This window comes from Desmodus rotundus, chromosome 2 (assembly GCF_022682495.2).
Source record: "Desmodus rotundus isolate HL8 chromosome 2, HLdesRot8A.1, whole genome shotgun sequence".
In the NCBI taxonomy this organism is placed as follows: domain Eukaryota; kingdom Metazoa; phylum Chordata; class Mammalia; order Chiroptera; family Phyllostomidae; genus Desmodus; species Desmodus rotundus.
Genome location: NC_071388.1, coordinates 31,231,516 through 31,253,672, shown reverse-complemented (window position 1 = coordinate 31,253,672; position 22,157 = coordinate 31,231,516). Strand labels below are relative to the sequence as shown.

At 36.9% G+C, this 22,157-nt stretch overlaps 1 protein-coding gene and 1 long non-coding RNA gene across 10 annotated transcripts in view; one reads left to right on the top strand and one right to left on the bottom strand.

The window, feature by feature from the left end:
* The window catches only part of MECOM (MDS1 and EVI1 complex locus), a 550,490-nt gene that overhangs the window by 392,950 nt on the left and 135,383 nt on the right, over positions 1 to 22,157 (top strand). The gene's annotated exons all lie outside the window — the stretch shown is intronic.
* Positions 1,358 to 21,326, bottom strand: LOC123480071 (uncharacterized). Its single transcript, XR_006655932.2, has 3 exons — positions 21,202 to 21,326; positions 11,055 to 11,319; positions 1,358 to 2,479 (listed from the first exon to the last, which is right to left on the bottom strand). It is a non-coding gene; the product is annotated as an uncharacterized lncRNA (long non-coding RNA).

The following is a 22,157-nucleotide window of genomic DNA, read 5'->3' as shown; positions in this document are numbered from 1 at the left end:
GGTAATTACAGATGTTCACTCAAAGATTTTTATCTTCCCTCCTTGAAACAATATGCTTAGTGCTCTAACAGAGTTGTACCCTAATGGTTGTGGGAACTCAAAAGAGAGCATTTCATTGACCGAAAAAAAAAAAGCATCATATGATAGTTATAAGGAATAACTTATACAAGTAGTTTTGATAAAAATTATTAACTATTTTATAGGAATTACAGAGCCATCATCCTTTGGATAATGACAATATGACTCATCGCTTGTGCCATTGGATTCGATTCAACTTAATCCACTAAGAATGTAATAAGTAGCTGTTATAAGCCTAGCTGTGCTAAATATGGTTGGGATACACAGAAATATAAAACGTGATTAGGGTATTTTTTTTGTTTACTCCTTAGTAAGGTTCCTTTACTAAATGTGTTTATGTTGATTTTATATGTAGGCATTAAGTTGTGCTAAGCCATTATAAGAATTATCACAGCTTTTCTTTTATTCTAGGAAAAAATGTCCTACAAATGCATAAATGCAGAAAGTAATATAAAGTATATATTGATATATTCCACAAGCAATAGTTTTGTGAATAAATATGTAAGATATAAATACATGTCTTCATACCATAAAGATATGGAATTTTAAGGTCCTGGTAAATTGGCATATTTTTTACTGGTGTTATGTTCCAAACAATTTTTAGAAAATGAAATACAATAGCCCAATGGGGAAAAACCCATCAGTTGCTTATTTTACAAATAGACTTGCTGAGAATTCCTTTTATGACATACCAAAGAGACATTTCTTGTCCCTCTTGTTGCTCAGCTTTTGGGAAGTTCATTATTTTAAATTTAAATTATGCCAGCCACTGTCTAGGTGCAGACACACTCAGTTTTATTTTTTAAATTGTGGGCACTTGCACGAAGTTGCAAATTCCAACCAAGTTTAAACTTTTTGGCGATGGATAAACACATTGTGTTCATGTTCATGTTCATTTATGCTTGGCAGAATACAACTTCCTGTTTTGAGGGCAGAAAATGTTAAAAACATCTAGTAAAAAAATTAAAAAGCTAAAAAACCCTCTACTTTTAAGAAGGCAAGCTTTGAACGTCAAATGGCTCTTAGAGAAAAATATTTGATGAGTTAAGTGTAAAAGATAGTGCAAAACATATGGATCAAATTTCACTGAAAATGCACATGAGCTTAAACGTTAAGGGAGAGAGTACGTGGTGGCACAGTGTTGCTTGGTTTTGCTGAGTGCAAAGCTTGAGAATAGATTAAGCCATTGAACAAACCCGAACCATACCTGGCTGTAGCCATCTGCTAGTCTGCCGTCAATGAAAGCCTTTTGATGAGGCCTGGCCTTTCTAAAACTGCTGATGACACCGAAATTTGCCATGTGCTGCCTTCCAGGGCCTCTATGGGCAGCTGCCTTGACTCTGTAAATTCGTAGTCCTAAACTTTGATAACAGGCTTGTCGACACATCTTCTAAGTGTAGGCTTTTAAGAAAGATGGAACTGGTCTCTGAGACAGGACTGTGTTCTTAATTCAATGGATGTTATATTTAAAAATACAAATTAAGTATTTATAAAAGTATAAATCATAGTTATAAATGTACTTGTTTTATACAAAATTTAAATATTTAGATGTTACTATATAGTGCAGATTTACTAATGTTAATGTACACTTAAACTTATCCTATAAATCTCTACTTTCTGATCTACCAAAATACCCTTTCTGTGTTTCTCTTCTGATGCCCAGCGTTTAGATGATTTATGATAGTTATCTCTATGTATGTCTTCTCTCCCTTCTCAAACCTAAATTCATTTAGTGAAGAAGTTTTGTCCAATCTGTATTCTTACGTGTCAGAGTTGTCCAGGCTAGTACATCTACATAATAGCATTAGATAAAATCTGTTGCGTGTAGAGATAAATATGTTTACAAAGTATTTTAACAGACAAGATTTAAAAATGAATTAGGATACCACCTTGTCCAGAGCCCTCTCTTCTAAATTCCTTATATATGTATAAGTGGTATAATTTTATAGTTGATTAAAACTGCCTTATACCTACTTCTGATCAAGAACACTTTTGTATAAATTTCCAGCTTCACAATGTCAATAAAGTAAATGCATGTCGAAGGTAAGACAACAGATATCTAATAAACGATGTACGCAGTTTGGACTGACTTTCCCCATCTCTGTTTCTTCAAAGATAACGTGGAGTAAGTTCGTAGAACTCCCCGGAAACATACACTTGCTCCCACAGTCAACGAGGCTGTTAATAAATGCGCACCACTTCCCTCTGCAAGCAGTAGTATGATATGCCTCCATTTTAATTATACACATATTCAAAAGTCCCAAGTCTCTCTGTAGTGCTGTCTGCATTTCATGCTGGAGACACTTGGCCAAGACGCGATCCATACGTCCTACAGGGTTACATATGATGTGGCTCCTCTCCCACTGGGTTACACAGGATATGAGCTGGATCCTGGCGGCTTCTGAAACAAGAATGAGAGAAGCTCTTGTGGAGTGAATTTAAGGGGAGAGAAAAAACCTCTCTCTGGCATCGAAGTCCCTGTAAGTTTGGCATGTCTAACTGGGAGTAGACCTTGGCTCACAGAACTGAGAGATAGCTAAACAAAGATTTGTTCAATTTGATAAACTCCCTGGCTGAGACTGCCCTGCCAACTTTCTTTCTAAAGCAACTTTCCACGGCTGAATTATAAAACCTTGGAAATCAAGGGTTTGTAATGGAAATGCTGACACATGCAACTAACATGAAGTTGTACCAACCAAGCATTGCTATCATATTTTATAACTGTCTGAGAGGCTTAGAGAGAGGAATGGTACATTTGCTTCATGGGCTCTATTTCCTTGGCTAAAAACTACCAAGTGGCCTCACGGTAGACTCCGTTATACTTAGAGCTGTCTTGATACCAGGGTTTTTTTTAAATGAAGAGAATGTTGAAACTACCAACTTCTTCCAAGGCTTCAAAGCAGCTGTCACCTCATTCTGCAATCTGGTTTCAGATTTGGGACAGAAAGCTCAGATCCTACTGTTCGTGCCTCAGTATTCATGACTGACATATTGGAAAACTGCTCAACGTCTTGCAGTTTTATGAAAAAAGATATTCATAGAGCTGAACCTTCTTTGTAACGTTTGAGCAAATAGCAAAATTTACCCTAATATCTAAGTGTCCATTGTGGGCCAGTAAATGGAAGAAAACTGCCATGCAGAGGGTCTCCACAGGTGGTATAATCTGTGTACAGGTATGTAAGTTCTAAGTTCCATTTACAGATTCAGGGTGGGGCAAAAGTACGTTTACAGTTGTTCACATGGAAAATCATGCAATAATGAATAAATAATAATAATAAAACAATAAACTGGTTTTTGCACACTCACAACTGTAAACCTACTTTGCCCCACCTTGTACTTTTGGATTCCTATTGTCTTTTATGTTTGTAAATTTTATTTAGTTGACCATATTTCATAAAAAATTATTTCTTAATTTCTTAAGGACTACAGGAGTAATTAAGATATAATTACCCAGAAATAATAAGCCACAGGGTTATTTACCCCTCTAAGATAGCAGAAAGTCAACACTTGGGTTTGTGAGAAAATCAAGAAGGTTTAAATAAAGTTTAAGTTCTAGAAAAATCTGATAGCTTAATTTACTCTAATATTCATGAATGATAAATGATTGGCCTAAAGGTAAAAGAAGAGCTGGTTGGTCAAAACATTGGCCTTTTGCTCTTTTATTTTGCATAAAGGCCTTCACTTGGTTTGTGGGTTCTTCAGCAGAAAGGAGAAGTTACAGTTAACAAATTAATGAAAACCAAGTGATGCCTTTGAAGAATTCTTAAGTGAACCTTAACCAATGCCTTGGGCTACATGTTCAATGTGAACAAAAAAATTAAGGTGAACTGGCCACTGCTACTAAGAGTCAATTGACAGAATGCATGGGTCATTAATTCTGTGTCCTTTGTTTTGTCAGTGTGTTTTCGTGAGTAAAAGAAAACTGGTAAAGAAAGTAAAACCACTGAAGCTGAAAATTGTCTGCTCTGTAGCTCATTTCCCCTCCCAGCATGCACTGACCCAAGGGAGTAGGCTTCAGGTCACTCCCCCACCCCAATTTCCCTTCAAAACACTCCAGGCTCCTGCAAGATCCATTGGGTTGGTGAAGTGGTTAATTCCTTGCAAGTTTGTGCCTAATCATATGCAGAATGTAAGTACCAATAAAAATAAGATGTCTACTCACAGCATTTTATTGTATTTTTAAAATAAATTCTGAAACAGATTCTGTAACCTTGGTTTCATTCAGTTGTAGAAAGGGAAAGAGTGGACCTTAAATTGGCTGGTTCACTTTAATTCCCATTGTTTAATCACCAATAATCTCTGAGGGCTACCTTCTGGCTTTTATGCCATGAATGAGTGACATAAAATGCCGGTAAGACTGGGGTGGCTTCCGAGGCCTGTGTTTGGCTTTAAGTGTGTTCTAAGTCACTGTGCCCAAATGCTATTGCTTATCAATAATTCCATAATTCCGTATCAATGCAGGCCAGATTCTTTCACACTTTGTTAGCACGTAACTTTATTTAAGCCCAGAGTTTTAAGGATCAGAGTTTTTTAAAAGCTGGTTGCCGAATCAGGTCAGATTTTCAAATCTCAGCAGCACTTTCAGAGTCCTCAAAGTGGCAAGGATACAGATGGGCCTGACTGAGCGTGAGCACGTCTCCACGTCTCTGCCTCGGGCGGAGAGCCAGGGAAGATTTGCAGATCTTAAGCAAAGAATATTTGTAGATTTTGTTAATCAAATTGTTCGCAGTAGTAGTCCAGAGATTGTAGAATTGTATATCGTTCTGTCCTTTTCTTCAGATATTTAGTTATGTGTGCTTTGCTCATCACTAACACTAGTTGTTCTATTGTAAGTACTGATTATTCGTTCACTTGCTTTGGTAGCTACTTAGGTGTTTGTGTTTATTCACTTTTTCATTCACCGATTCATTCAGCTATTGTGCCAGGTACATGGTAGGTATTAGGTAGACAAGGATGTTACTAGTCTAAGACATCTCAGTTTCATGGGCTTTCAGACATATAAATAAATATGATGCATTGTAGATTATGTTGGGAGGTAGGACATTTAGGAGAGAAGGATAGCCTGGACCCCTACCTGTGGATGGGTCATTGAATAGAGAAATGAATGTACTTGTATTAATTTACTTGTGAAGGTTACCATCACAAAATACCACAGACTGCTTAGATTAAACAACAAAAATGTATCTTCTCACAGTTCTGAAGGCTCATAATTCAAGATCAAAGTGTTGGCAGGTTTGGTTTTATCCAAGGCCTCTCTCCTTAGCTCATCAACGGCCACCTTCTCCCTGTGTCCTCTCATGGCCTTTCCTCTCTGCACCCTTGGTTTCTCTGTGTGTCCAAATTTCCTCTTCTTTGGGGGACACCAGTCACACTGGATTGGGGCCCACCCTAAGGGCCTCATTTTAGCATAATCTTTTTGGAAGACCCTCTGTCCAAATGCAGCCACATTTGAGGGACTGGCAGTTAGGGTTTCAACCTATCAATTTTGGGAGGACACAGTTCAGCTAATAATAGTATTGAAAGAAGAGATGAATTGGGAGATGTCAAATAAATAAGAAACAGAAATATATTCCCAGAACAATGCATAGAAATGCATCCTTGAACATGTTTTACCGTATATAAAAACTTAATTCTTCCACTAAGAATTTATGCAATCCACACTGAGACAGATTTAGCAGTTTGCTAGTTTATTTGATAATTGCACATCAACTGTATGCAAATCACTGAGCTAGGCTTTGCTGCAGGAAGATACCAATGAAGCAGACAAAGCAAAGCATTTAGGAGACCACCAATTTGCTAAATTTTGACATCTTCATTAGAGGTTCTCAATTCTGGCTACACCTTATAATTACCCCCGTAGATTCAGGTTAGATTCAGATTACGGTCATATCTCGGTACTCCTCAGCTTCAGACCTTATCAAACCCTGTACTCGTCGCATTTTGGTGAGAAATGTGTCAGCACTAGGCACCTGTGCTTGTTCCGGACTCCTCCCACTTGCGAGAACTTGTGTGAGTCACAGCGCTTCCAGCGAGAGAAAGCGCTTCATAGCTCGAGGCCTGCTCCCCACTCCCCGGTTTCAGCGCTCGTCACAAGTTCCAGAACACATTAATGACGGGGACTGAGGTACCACGGTCATTGCTTTGTGATAATCTTTGTAGATAATTCTAATGCTATTCTAACAATGTTATATGTTTTAAAATTTGTTAAAAATTATGAATGCCAGTTTAGCAACTTATGGTCCATAGATCAAATCTACTCTACCACCTTTTTTTAGAAATAAAGTTTTACTGGGACATACCAACAAAAAAATTCTGAATTCATACAGAATAAAAAGAATAATTGCTAATATATTGTTCTATGCTGTGCCAGGTACTATGTTAACCGCTTACATTTATTATTTCATTTAATCTTCATGGTCATATGATATACATATTATTATAGTGATTCTTATGTTACAGAAGAGGAAATTGAGCAGGTAGGCAGAAGTTACCTACCTAGCTGGTATCATATTGACCCAAGTTCCAGCTTCATTGAATTCCATCACATTTTAACAAAGTAATTTGGAAAAAAGTCTGTTTTGTATAGTCACATTCTTAGTGTCCAAAGGTACAGTTTAAATATACTTGTATATCCGTGAGGTCTGAGTTTTTGAAGACTTTCTCAGTGTCAAAAGTATACTATAGAATATCCATCACAGTTTAGTCAACATTTTTGGGACTGTGGGCTAAGAACATATTGTTTAATAAATGTTTATTATTGAAATTGCTGTAACTTTTCAAAATTGTCCTAAGAAATACATTTAAAACATGTTACATTGTTACATTAAAGTACCTAGTTAATCCCTGAATACAAGAATTAAATAATTAGCTCTTTTTCCTCTACAAGGATCTTTTAAAATGGAGGCCACTGCTAAGAACTGGGTGTGTGTGCTCTGATCTCATTCACAGAGCCTGGAGCCAGTGGGCTCATAAACAAAGAACCCACCCATGTCTTTATATCACGACTTAGCTTAATGAAAAAAAGAACAGAAATAAAAAAGCAAGCGCATTGGACGAGAGGTAAACGCATGGAAAGCGTAGATGTACTGTTTCAGTTAATAGGTGGGATTGTTTACTTAAGTTTTATAGAGATATGATGGGATTTGCCATATTTTGCCATGTATAATGTGCACCCATGATTTTGTGTGCATCATACATGGGATTATTATACCTCACCGTATGTTGTCATTATACCCATGGGTAATACGCATCCTTATGCCTCAAAAATTTGGGCAAAAAAGTGCACATTATATATGGTAAAATACAGTAACACCTTTCAAAGCATGACAGGCGTGTGTGCTACATTTTAGTAAAGTGGCCGTGTAACAGCTATGGTTTGGGATGTACCTGTCAATTCGAGCCTCTTCCCTCCCACATCAGGCACCAGCTGTCAGCTCAAAGGCTTGGGAAGTGCAGACAGTCTTCCTGCCTGAGACCGCCAGCCTCTGGATTGCCTAATTCTGTATTTACGTAGCTTACAATATGTTTTTCTAGAGGTTGAAATAACTTGTTCAATAGCCTTCATGATTTATCAGAGCAAAAACTATTTTGTTTATCCAATAATGCTTTTAGATAAATAGTAGTTCTATTTTTTTTTTTCAGTTAGTTCAAAACCTTCCCCTATGACATAGATTACCTTTGGAAAATATCACATTTTAATTGTATGGTTGCTTATTATCTATAAATCAGGCTCAGGGTCAATATCTAAGAATGTTCCATTAACTCCAAAGAGAAATGTTCACTTTTATTTGAGGAAAAAAAAGTCTTGGCAGACAAGCCGGGAACGACCAGATGGAGAAGGCTGGGCCACGTGGATTATAAGTTTTTCCCTCTCTTCTTATTGATGTCTTAAGTTGAACATGTTCCATCTGTCCACTCTCAAAAATGAATGGTGACTTTTTATTGTAAAGGTAACAAATTCCATATAGGATAAATTAATTCAAGCATATAATGAAATGTGCAAGACTCAGTGCTCTGTAGTATGTAGATTTTGAGGATTATGTGGGGAAGTGTGGAAATCCAATACAATTTCTAGAGCACAGCACAGTTCCACTGGGGGAAGCCATTAAAAAAATTCTCTTCCAAGACCTCAATTTTGTTCTCCTCTAGGGATTAAAAAGTGGAGTGATAGGTTGTTGGGATTGTTTGAATCGGATTTATCTTTTAATTATCAGCTCTATGAAAAGGACCATTTAAAACTAAATTTCCTATCACTTGTGGTAAATTATTTTCCTACCATACTAGAAAACAGGTGAAGATCACTAAACCACCTTTCTTCTGTGTTCACTACTGCCTCAATCCAGCTTGTCAAGTGTTATATGTAGATAATGTTTGAACATTTCTTTATTTGTAGCTTTGGTCTTTTTTGGTGAACTCCTCTGGTTTGAAGTTTTTCTTCTGTCTTGTGGCAAGGATGGTGGCTTTTTGATATTCAAACCCTACTGTGGCTGTTCTGCTGCTTTTTACATATCTCATTACTGATGTTATTATTAATAATACCATATAATACTGTATAATAATAACAGCAGATATTATTTAAGTGTTGCATATTTTTACTTTATTTTGCATATTTTACATTATTTTCCAGGACTAAATCTTTATTCTGTCTCTTGTTAAGTGGGTGCCCCAAACACTTCCAATGGAAAACCAATAAAGGAGTCATACGATTCTTTTAGTGTTTAAGCAGGATTAAAATTTAAGCAGCTGTTTGGCCTGGTGACTACATATATTTTTAAAGCCTTGTTTTTTTTTGGGGGGGAGGGGTGTACGTATCAACTATTTGTTGCAAGATGCTTTGAAATGCTAACGCCTTAAATAGCTCGAGACCCTCGGTTTTAATTTTTGAGGTGACAATCTTTTGTTTCTGTGACTAGTTTTCTGGTCCCTCTTCAATCTGGAATTGGAAGTTCCTCTTTCTTTGCTTACAGATAATTGAAACTGACCACACTTGTTAAAATCAAAACCAACAATGCCATGCTTTATTACACGCTCTCGTGTTTGGCCACAGACTCCAGTAGATTCTGCACAGGGCACAATTTATGCAGTGGCATGTCAGAGACTTAATGTTGTGATTTTCCTCTTCCTAATGGAGAGTTAAGAATCTGAGGGGCCTGGGCTGTTCACATGGACAGAATCCCCACGGCTTGGGTGCAGAGGTCTTGCAAAAATTTAGTAAGTGAGAAGGAGAACAAAGATTCTTAGTTGGAGGGGAAAAAAATTGGATCGCCTGTGGCTGAGAAGCTGAGGGGGACAGGTAGGCACAGTGGGGTGCAGGATAATGAGGCACATGGCAAATGTGATGCACAGATGTTAAGCCAACTGTAGCTCCGGCTCCCAAAGTTGTGCATGCCACAGCACCATGCCTTGGGGCTATGTCTACACCAGAACATTTGGAGCAGTAAACGACGGCAACATTAGGTTCAAATTAATCTATTACTCCAGAGCTGTGAAATGTTGGTTGCTTGTTTCAGAATTACATTGCCTGTGGGTGAAATGTTTTAGGTAGATTTTAATGCAAGCTCATGGCTTGCTGAGGAGATTAAGAGGAGAAAGGGAAATTAGAACAGTTAGGAGAGTTGTGGAGGGGCACATTTCTGGTTAAAGTATATGAAAAAGTATTACATATTTCACGGGCAGGTCTGGTCTCCTGTTGGCCACCTGCTGGGACTGAAATATCCCACATCATAATGAAGGCAGGTTTGCAGAAGCCTTGTAAATACTTGAGCCCTGCAATTGAAGAAGGCAGACAAAGGCGGCTTTGGGGTCTCCTGGAGACTTTTGAGGGTTAGACCTGTCAGGCGGGTGCTCCAAATGAATTTGGTAATTTATTATTCTGCACTTGTTAAGTGGAACATGTAAAATTTTGCATTTAGGTTTTTGCCCTTATGAGTTTAAGTAAACTCCTAAGTAACAGGTAGCCTCGTGACTTTTCAGAGTATATTTCAAAGTAATCTTGTCCCCCTTCTTCTCCCTTGTGCCTTCACTGATGCTGGCAGGTCCATTTGCACAAACCTGTATGGGACTCAAACCTTCCATTTTTCCAAAGTGGAAAAACTAAACCTTGAATTAACCTAGGTTTTTTTTTTTTTTTTTTTTGTCAATTAAATAGAGTTTATTCAATCAGAGGGGGGAACACTGTTTAGAAGTATCTATAAAGAATTTTTTTTACAATATTGTAGTTTTTCTTATAAAAACACTTAATTGAAATGCCTAAGAGCTGCCCAGCACAAAAGTCAATAAAAACCCTAGAATAGAGTTTATAGGGGTTGTCTATGTACATAATTAAATCCTTCAGGCACTTTAAAACTCTGCAAAATAAATGGTTATGCAAGAATAGCCTGCTGAGAGAAGAAATGCTTGTATCAGCTTTAACCAGCTGCCCTGTGCTCCATGTTTCTGGGTTGGAATGAGAAAGCTATTAGACACTGGAGGACTGCGAGCCACACACAAATCATCTTTGTTACTGACACTTGGGGGAGCGCTTTGCAGTGGCCATCAGGACCAATGCAAAACACAGTTTGCACCTAAAAAAGTCAAGTGCCATTATTTAAGAAGATGTTAGTGATCCAAATAACTGAACAACATCCAGAGTCTTCACTGAGTTTAGCTGCTATAGAAGCTGATTTATTATGGGGTCTGACTTAAGTAAGTTAACATGTAGGTTTGCATCCTGGATTTGATGGAATAACAAAGGTTAACTACTTGCAATGATCTACGCTGGAATAGGAGTAAAAGGGGAGAACTGTACTTAGATTTAATTTCACGTTCTTTAGGGGATGGGATTATTATGTGGTGGGGGCAAAGGAAGGAGTGCTAAAAAAAAAGAAAAGAAAAGAAACCAGTCTAATGAATGTAACCAATAGAAAAATTGTAGGTTTGTTTCTCTCCCTGGCCCTCAAAGTTATGATAAATGATAGCACAAGGAAAAGATAACCTACCATGAGAGTAGGATCACCAAGGCCAAATACTAGAACTCCCAGCTGACTGGCCCATACACTGCAGCCTCTGTTCATGTTTATTTTTTCTGCTCACTCTTGGTTTCGTCAATCAGTATGATAGACGATAAGTCCTGACTAGAGCAGCCCGCGTCCTGCTCTCTCACGGTGGGTAGCATGTTGTGGTTGGCGCCGAGCAGTCGGAGGATCGCCCGCATCAGGAGCAGCAAGGGGATGAGGTTCCGAGCAGTCTTCCAGCAGCCGGCTCCTTGGAGAATAGCAGGCAGGAGTGTTATCAGCCGAGAGTGGAGTTGCCAAGAAACTGACCACACATTAGTAGCTTTGTTTGGGTAGAGTCTAAGGGGGCTGTAGCTCACTGACTTGAGACACTTTCTGTTAAATCATCCCTGGCTTTAAGTGTTAAAAGAAAGCTTGTTCAAAAAGAAACTGTGGCTGATTGCCCCAGGCAGTCCTATGACAAGGATCCTGAGTTAGGCATTTGGGGAGTTACTGTGCAGAGGTGCAAATGGACATCAATTAAAACAGAAAAAGAAAAAAAAAAAAGGAAAACAATTCCTTCCTTGAGTCTGCTGGTTACTTCTAAATAAACTATCTCCTAATGTGCAAAATGACATTAAAAATGTCTTTAAAAGAACTCTGTATGCGCAACGGAGAGCTTTAGTTAGCTGGTGACATATGAAACACTGTTCAGTTAGCCAACAGCTCATCAGATAAATGGAATTTCCTGAATGCTATTCACAGATCACTAATGTTGTTTATCTATTCTCTCAGCACTAATACTTTTTTACGTTTCATTCTAGAAGAAGTTCTTTATTTCACTCATCAGAAACTTTTACAAAAAAATTAATTTTTTTTAAACTTATGCTTTAGAAGCTCGGAGACTATTGAAAAATCAAGAATGTCCAGACTTGATTCACTGAAGTAGCCAAAGTGAAATTCTTTTGATATCTTGTGATGCAACATTGGTCAAACATTTCCTGTGCAACATTTTTTTCCTTAGGTATTAATGGTTCTTTTCTCAAGAACAAATGCTTGGAAGTCGGGGGCTATTTTTGTAAGAAACTTCTAATAACTGATCAGCACACCTTTCCCCAACATAATGCTTCTTGATAGAAAGAGTGAGGTAAACTTGACAGTTCTCTTTGTGTAGATAATTTTTCCCCCTTTCAGAAATTATACTCATGTGTTAAGGAATGTTTCCCCTTACCTAAAATACATTCCCAAAACAAAATGAATACTTTCTGATTATAATTCTTTATACCTGGTGTTATTGCTTATAACTGCTGATGTATGTTAAAGTGAAATTTAACACTGGAATATTAGTTTTATTTCAGTTAATTATGTTACTAAGAGCTCATGAACCCAAAGATTTAGGGTTGGTCTGTTTCTAGTTATCTTGCCAAGTTTTTTACTTGATGGAGGGGGTCTGTTTCATTCTACTTGGCCTCTGCACCTTTGTAACCTCTGGTTTCCTCTTTTCCTGAATCACAAGTTTACGTTCTCTCCTTCTGTGAGAAGATTGAACGCTTATTCAACTCCAAAATGACTATGGTCACAAAATATCAACAGTGGTTTTTAATAGATCTTTGCCTATCAAAATATTGTTGCTGAATAATAGGCTAAAGGTAGTTGTGGCTGCTGATAGGAAGGAATCTGACTATTAATAAAAAGCAGACAAGGGTCTTGAAACAGTACTTCCACTGTTACAATTTAGACACTTTATATTACTTTATTTAGTGCAACACCTGCAGCTACTCACATTGCTGGTGGCTGAAATTGTCCAGGTCCACACTGAGAGAGCATGACAATTTCATTGTGCTATTTGTGCTTACTGTTCAAGCTTTTCTCACAGGAGAAAGCGTTAGGTAAGTGTACAGTAGAGAATACAAAGGGGGATTTGGGCTCATCTGTTCCCCTTAAATCCGTCTAATAAAATCTCCCTTCGTAATTAGTATTTGACTCCTTTTCTACCGCTGGCTGGCACCTGGAGGTGGGTAGTGGCACAAACTGGCATTTATTGAAGCTTTTTTCAGTTGTTTCCACATCTCATGGTTTTATGGCTTATGCCCTCTTCAGAGCCTTAGAAATATAGTCTGCACTTCCTAAGATCTACTTCTGCAGATGCGGTAATAGGTTTCGCATGGAAGATGTTGGGGATCTCAACAGGAGAAAGAGGGCGCCTTATTTTAAGGCAATAATAACAAGTCATTCTTCATCTTTAATTGACAACTTAATTTAGATTTCAGATGGGTCCCTTTTAGTGACGTGCTAGTTTAATTTTGGCCAAAAAAAAAGGCTGATAATTATGAATCCAAAGCCATGGTCTAGAAAAAGTTCATGGTAAGCAGCACATTTCTGCTTTGGATATAAAGAGGTGGTGGTGGCGGTGGCGAGGGTCTGTAGGCTGAACGCCAGCCAGAGATCAGCTCTTCCTCATCGATGCTGAAACAGCTCAGAGTTCAGGGGGATTCATACCCTTTTGACTCTAATTGCTCTGGGCCCACTGAGGCAAAGCAGTGGTGCTCTATTTTTGCTTGGGGTCAGAGAGGCAATCACACAGGCCTTCAGAATAGTCTCAAACATTTGGGGGAGATAAACAGTTTTCAGGCATTTTATAATCATAAAACTAGTTTCTAGATAGTTGTCTAATTTCCTAAACCATGCTTGCAGAAGTTTATTTGGTTATTGAAACATTAAGTTTAACCAGTCATGTTCTTTCTACTTTATGAAAATGTAGACAGGAAATTATCAGCAAATTGCTCGTTTAGAATTAAAGACAGGAAATGAACTTCAGCAGCTGAATGCTTGTAGTAAAAAGCTTCTACCTAAAGCATAAGGAAAGCCAGCAAATCTTGCTTTTGTTTTTAAGTCAGGGCTTTGTTACATCAACACAATAGATTTAGATACTCTGTCCTTTTTCTCCTCGAAATTTGCATGTTGCTTTTTACAGAGTCCACAACTGTTTCTGTTACTAATTTCCTGGTAATTTTTAAAATTTAGCTGGTGTTTCTATTATTTATTTTTTTGGAAAAATACCATTTCTTGCATTATATTAATAGATTAATGTAGGATATGACTTGGAAATAGTAATTTTACTAATTTATTTATTAGGACATAAAAATTTGAAATCTTAAGTCTCTATTTTAGTTTTTCTCTGAAATTCTAGAATTTCTTATTAAAATATTGATTATAGTTTACTTTAGTTACATTCATAAATAGTTAATAGTTTTCCCTCAAGGTGAACTTTTGGAGCTATTCCTTTTGATAGTTATTACTTAGATTTTATTCTCTATATATTATATTGTTAGTTATAACCAATATATCAGTGGTGTCTACAAAATAATCCCTGTACTTAATTTTCTTTTATATTTTTGTTTTGCCATTTTTATTTCTCTATATATTTGAATACTCTATATTCTTTAAAGTTTCCCTTATTGGTATTACATTATTTAAATAAACCACAGACATAATTCTTCTCCAACAAAATGATTTGTACCATGTCTGACTATTTTGATTACCTTTAAGGAAAAATGAACTGCTTTGGATTAAACAAGAAAGAACCTCAAACTTTAGCCAAACTTTGAACCATTTACCCAACTTAGTTTGAGGAAGTTAAAAAATTCTGGTTTTGTGATTAGTGTAAATTTCACTTTCACAGCAATTCACATTTCTTAACATTTCTTTCAGTATTTTGGGACCCATAAAAGGTGAAAATTATTCTACATTCTAAAAAAATTATTATTAATCTATTATTATAGATTCTTATTACATATCTGTTATTGTAAAGACACATTCAAATACAATTTAAATAAGTATAAAAATTCTTGGCATGTGTTCGGTGTGAAATTTTACAGGATCAATCACGTTGCACCTCAGCACACATCCGTTTGCAGTCTTTTGTTAAAGGGCTAAGTCATGGGCGTAACTAGTCATCGATGTTGTTCTACCACTGTTTTGAAGCCGAAAACTCACTTTTTTCTTTCTTAGTATTCAAACTGAAGTTTCCTTAATTGGATTCTGCAGAAGATCTTATTTAAGGCAAAGTTGACTTTCTAATGAGATTTGTTTTATTGGGTCAGCTTTAGGTCTTAAGCAAATTTTTGTAACAAAGTCCAGGGGATATTCTAGCTAAACCTTTGGAAGAGATTGCCTCCAAATTGTTTTATTTAGGAATTATTTTGTTCACTGGTATCTTTTGACTGTTTTTTCTTTTGCTTGTTTGTTTGTTTTGAGGTTTCTGTTTGGGTTTTCCTTACAGTAATCTGAGGTGCATCATAAGTTTTAGCTGGAATATGTCTAAGTGTAAAACTTTTGTGGTCACTTCAGGGAGCAAAACATTAAAATTGATGTTCTCTAATGTTTTATAACTCCTTCGGATTACTGTGAATCTAAATCTAGTTTCTTAATACTGTGTATGAGCCTAGACATCTAATGAACGAATAGGATATGGCCATGTCCTAATTAGCAGATGTATGATAAATCTTAAATTCATACTAAAGCAGGCAGCTGAGGATAATTATCAACATTTATTAATTTGAGAGATTTTTGAAGCAGTTTTGTTTCTGTAGAAGAAAAACATCTTAATAGTAGAAAGTAATACAAGTAAAATAAGATGCCAGTATTGAAAAGCCCAGAATAAATTTTGAAGGCTATTGGACTTTGAAAAAATGGGTGAACTATATAACTTTAAAATTAGCTAGTAAGACTTATTTTAGGCTTTTGATCTGATGTGTAATTATGTGAAGTGATGTTTGAAGAAAGTACTTGCTTTTTTGATTGATAGTCTTTTGTTCATTCAACAAATATTTATCACCCAGAAAGTTCCAGGTGTTCTTTTTGCTAATGGGGACTCAATGCCTTAGCAGGCAAATTTCTTGTCCTCATAAAGCTTATATTCTAGTGAGTAGAGACAGATAGCACATCAGTGAAGATTACTTTGGATGGCGATTAGTGCTACAAAGATAATAAAAGTGTTATGCAGAGTGAGGAGTAAAGGATGACCAGAGAGCACTTAAAATGTACTCAATTTTACATTGTGTATTATAATGAGTTATACATTCTTTATCTGGGTAAAATCTTTTGGTACTTACTTAGGCAATAGCTCTGACTCTTATGTTTGAATAATAAGATGATGAAATTCAACATTACTTACATTTCAGATGTTTCATTTTTAACTGGAGTGATTTAGTTTTTATCTAAAATGTGATTAGATCAGAGAAATAGTCTCATAGAAATTAATTCTGAGCCTTTTGCTTGTAGTTTTACTGTTATGAAATGTTTTATAACAATTTGATATTTCCTAGTCATTTTTTAAAAAGTTACTTTGCACTGTTTACAAATCACCCTCGTGAAGATTACGTTGCTCACTGAAGTCTTGAAGCATTTGGTTCTATGTTTCATCTCCTCGGATTTAATTCAGGAGGAGCTTCATCCGGATGTTTTGTTTATTTGTTCCCCAATTACATGTATGAGATTTCAGAATTTATGAGATCACAGGTCAAGAGAAAGGTCACAGTTGAGAGGTCAAGTGAGAAGCTAAAATTTGCAAAACCAAAGAAATGACAGGACAGTGCCAAATGAAAGGTCAAAAGTCAAGTGACAGACTCAGTGTAGATGAAAGCAAGTGGTCTGTTTGTTGAAAGTCTGAGAATGGTGAAGTGTCTCAATATTCTTGCATACAGAGTCAAAGGTTCTTAACCTTGGAATTCACAATTAATAATCACGTGCCACTTGTTGTTATACAAGTAGATGCTATTAATTTATAGAGAAAAGCACCATGTAAATAAAGTAAAATGTTTTTTCATTCATTGATTATCATCAGTCAGAGTTATCCTTTTCCTGTGATAGCTCTTCAAGACACATATAGAACATCCAAATTTGGGAAATTCTGAATAGTTGTTTTTTTGTCACGTGCAGGAAATATAGACATGGAACACTGTAGATGTGAAAAAGCTTACTTAAAATCAGTCTAAGAATGGATTACTTTTTTTTTTTAATCAATTTCAGATTGATACTCCCATGGAGTTTTATTCCTCCACTTATTTATTTATTTCTCCAGTCACTCATTTATTCAACAAATATTAAGTGAAAGCCAAGTCATCCTTGGTTAGTTATATTGCAACACTCTAAGAGAAAGATAACCTGTGAGATAAAGTTTCTATTGAAGTAGCATGGCTGGGCCAGCATTGTCAAGGTTTATTTACTTCTATAAAATTTCTTGATAGTCCTCTTTTTTTTTAATAAAAATGGTTTGATACTAGGACTTGTAAGTGAGAGAGAGGAAATTTTTGCATTTGGATGAACTAAGAATGAAGATAGAAATGATCTCCCTTTTATATGACTATGACATATACTATTACTATTATCTTCATTCATTCATTCTTTCTGTACAGAAAAATTAGTGTTTTCCTCTGCCCTGCTAATGGAAACATGGCAGTCTGTAGTTCTAATTTACAGTTCTAATGTGTTGTAATTTACCCACAGTACCTATCACTTTATTTTTGAGGACTAGTAAACACCATTAATATACTTGGGAGGTGTGTATGTATGTGTGTGAGAATTTGTCATTGACAATACATGGTTCTTTTGGGTTTAGGGCCAGTTTGTCAGTGATTTGTTTTATGGGTCATACAAAGTGACCATTCTTCAAAAGCTAAGTATTTAAGGGAAGCCTCTTTTCATATTCTATAAACAGCAACAATTTACGACAAACTCAAAAAAAATGAACGAATATGTTAGGGATTCTTAGCTGTAAAAATGAAATTTTCCGAGAGAATTTGCTTTATGTAGAGGCCTGCGTGTTCTGCTGACAGAGCACATTAGGTTGCTACCTTATTTCCAGGTGGAGTCTCCCCGATGATAGTAAAAGTCAGTGGAGAGTGAGTGAGACTTTAGTCTCTACCAAACCATAAGATCAGGCTTTAAATCATAGCATAAGTACTATCATTGTCCAAAAGCAGTGTTTATTTTTCCTAAGTTTTGCCTTTCATATCACTCTCATAAATTTTTTTTAATACATACTTTGAAAAGTTAAGGGCAAGCCCCGAAGGGTGAAATATTGCAAACCAATTAAAAACAACTGAAGCGAGATTCTGAAATACAGGAGTTTTCCAACTCATGAACAATATTTAGAGAGCTGGTTAATTTTAATTCCTCTGGGAACCATAAGTCTGGGCATTAATAGGCTTAGAGTGATAAAAACAGCCATATACTATGCACATATAGATGGTATTGTCAAAAAAGAAGCAATTAGTGGCAAAGAAAGCATAAGTATGTACACATATGGTGAGCAGGTTGAAATGTGAAATACAGCCAGGAATAGGAACCAATGACAAAAAAAGAAGTGGAAGCTGGGCTACTGTTTTAACTTACTCACACAATGGCAAATAAATGATTTGCACCCAAACAGATCAAGTTAGGTTTGCAAATAATTAAAGGGTTTTTTAATATGGATCTTAGAATATTTTTAGACCAACCCAGAATCTACAGTACCTAGTTTTCCCTTATTTCCTTTCTTAACTTTTTCATGTTTGCGGTTTATTTCTTTTCCTTTTTTTCCCTTTTCTCTTTTTCTCTCCTAAATTGCTTTTATATCCCTATCTCTACTCTTCCTTCTTTCTCTTCCAGTCACTTCCTTGATGACATAATTGACTAAATTGATAGTTTAATTCAATTTGCTAAACTTAAAGATACTGAAGAATCTTGATGGAATCTAAAATGTTGATTTTTCCCAACCAAAAGAGGTCCTCAGAACAAAGGACCAAATGACTCTCGACATCTTTCTCAACAGTTACCCTTTGGATGGCACAAGATACCTCTTTGGGGAATAGAAATTGCCCAGTTTCACAGGCTCCGTTCTGTTGTTAGGGCCTGGGTGTCAACCCCCACAATCTGTCTTATCTTTTTCTTTAAGGAAAATCATATATTTTTATAGGAAGTTGACATGAAGAGCCACCTCTATATTTTAGTTTTTAAAAGTTATACAGCTGTTGCTATAAAATGTAACACGCAGGTTGTAACCTTATCTACCGTGTTAGAGATTTTGTGTCACTTTCAAGAAAAATAAGTGGATGTGAAAGGGAAATGCATTTTAAAATCTGATAACCAGCAACACATACTTTACTCTTCCAAAGTCAGGAAATTGGGGGACATGCACAGGTTCATTTCCAGCATGCAAATTGTATTCCTGTGACTAATTTAGGTGCAGAATGCACTTTACAATGGAGGGCACTGTAGTATGGAATAAATAGGAATAATTTTTAGTATTATTCTCCATCTTAGCCCTGTTTATTTTGGCTCTGATTCTTTTTGGGGGATGTCATCTTTCCCAAAACCCAATTGCTAAAAGCTGGTTTCACTGGCAGAGAAATAAAAAAGACAGTCGAGTGAGGTTTAGAGAGCACTGCAATTAGTTCTGTGTGTATGGAACTGCTTATCTGCCCACAGCCGGGTCTGAGGAAACTCTGCTTAGTATTTATTAGGAGTTGAATTTATATGAGAAAAAAACAGATGCTGAATTTTGCTACCTTTCCTTTTAAAGTTTAATGTGCTGTAAAATACAAGGATCTGTACAATTAAGAAGAAGGTGCTTTACCCTTTAACATGTGCCAAATGCCTCCCACCTCCCTTTTCTGCAGAGGCTCTCCTGTTTCTACAAAGCACCCAATAATAAGTCCATCCCCAGATGAGATTCTCCATACCGTAGGAGCCAGGTTGCCACCATTCAGGCAAAATAACCTGAAGAGTTATCAAATGCCTTAGCTGGAATCATTTTCTCTCCACCCCAGTGTTGGTCCAGGGTTGAGCATATATTGAGGACCCAGGTACTGTAAAGAGAATCTTTCAAAGGCAGCTGCAGGGTGCCCCACAATAATTGAAAGTAGGGAAACCAGTATCAGACGTCAGTATCTTTCCTTTGGGTTTGAAAACAGGAAATGACTTGGCATTTCTAATCTTGACTGGGAGACAGGCCCTGACTCCACAATTACAGAGCATAATTACTCCAAGCTCAGTCTAGAAGAACCCCCAACTGCTTGTTGAGGACCTGCCAGGAAACTGACCTGAGTGAATGGTCTGGAAGAGAACATGAGGTGACAAGAGCCTGAGATGCCATTTTCAAGTAAATCTACATGAAAGGGCGGCTTAGAAAGGTAGAGGTTGTTAAAATCAGCTTGGCACAGGGACATACTAGAATTTAAGCTGAGAAAAACTGGCAACATGCAGTGTTTGGGGCCTGAGTCAAATATTCATTGAAGCTTTGAATAGTGTGGTTAAAAAAATCTTTTCAAGAATTTTATTTTTAAAAATTCTCATTTCCAAACCACACCACAAACTTAGTTGAGAACGATGTATATACATACATAGGTTTTCCAAATGGTTACTGGATTTCCATGTAAAATGGGGCCATAGTCCCTTCTGCCTGCTCTGTGACTCATTTTTCTCCGGTAAACATATTACTCTCTATCGATGTGTCTGATGTTACTCTCCCCAAATTCACAGCTCACTGTGATTCCTATGCCAGTTGCAATACATAAGTTCTTTGAAGCTTTCCCTTTCTTTTTAAAGATCAACCTTTCAGCTATTAAGTTGGCTCCTAACAAAAGCTTTTGTTGTGGTTTGTTCGTATCATGCTTGGAAGGACGGCAAATAATAGGTTACAGTAGTGGAGCTGGAAAATTTCAAAACATGATTCTTGTGTCCAACTTGTTTTCCACTTTTGTTGTAGAATGGCCTCAAAATGGTAATTTTTGGAATGGTCTTATAGAAGGCCCATCAGGGTTTGGAATGACTCAAAAAGGTGAATTCAAGAGAAAAATGAGAAATTCAGAGAACCCTGCAACTGAATTTCTTCTCATAGGACCGGGGAAGAGGGAAACCTTTGAAGTCTCATGGAAGTCCACAATGGCCAGTCACTTAGACCTATATGAGGGAAAAGACCCTATTACTTTGGTGCACAGTCCAAACTGGACCAAGCATATAGGAAGAATACAGACACTTGCATGTTATTTCATAAAGCAACCAATAACCAAATCGAGAACTTGCTCTAAGGGATATCCAAATCCCTTCCCTGGCCATGGGACCATATACACACATGATTTGTCTTGTACCTCCTGAACTCCCCTTCACTTACTTCGTGTCCTTCAGCCATGCTGGCCTCCTTTCTGCTCCTCGAAGACTTTGCTTCCCGGGGCACTTCTTCCACAGAGAAACTTCTCTGACCACAGCTGTCTAAAGGTTCCCTATATCTGCTTCTCCTGATCTCATCATCCTGTTTGCTTTATTTCCTTCATGGCACTCACCATGGGCCATAAGTATCTTAGTTATTAATTAACTAATTATTAGTTAGTTATTAGTTTCACCTGGTCCATTGTGGAAGGGAGCCAATGATTGGCCATCACAGTGACCAAGTAGGAAATAAAATTGAAGTAGACCAAGGGTAAGAGTTAGATTATAGACCCTAAAAAAGGTAAAACCCCACCTTGTCTTTTCAGCAAAACCCAACCAGTCCTTAGGGCTGCAAGCTCTTTCAGAGCAGAGTTCAGCCTTTCTCAGAAGGGCTGAGTTTGTGAGTTGGGATGGTGAGGTGAAACCTTAATTTAAAGCCTGATGTGTAATAGATGTTCATTAAATATCTTTGGAATGATTCAATTAAAAAAATGAAGAATTAAGTAGTAATGAATTGGTATCATGGAAACCCATCCAAATTTCCTTTAGGAAGGCGAGTCTATTTATAACATCCCCCATGAAAGAAACCTTTGACCTGGTTTCTCAAAGAAAAGCTGATTGTCTTCTGTGTGCAATAAAGTGCAATTACTGTATCATCCTATTATCAAGGAGGCAAGATGCTTCCTATCCCATCTATCTCAAGAGAGGAAAAACTGGGATCCTTGATAAAGGAAGTTTGCAAGACGGAACATTTTTCTCTTCAATGCTGAAAGAGAACACTCAGAGAAAGGCCAAAATGGCAGATTTAATTGACAAAGAAAGGTCCGGCCTAGAGGGAAATAAGGTAAATATGGGAGTAATGGCTTCTGAGAAGAGATAGCTGCTTCAAGACACCATAGAACTTCTCTGTAAAATTAGAGG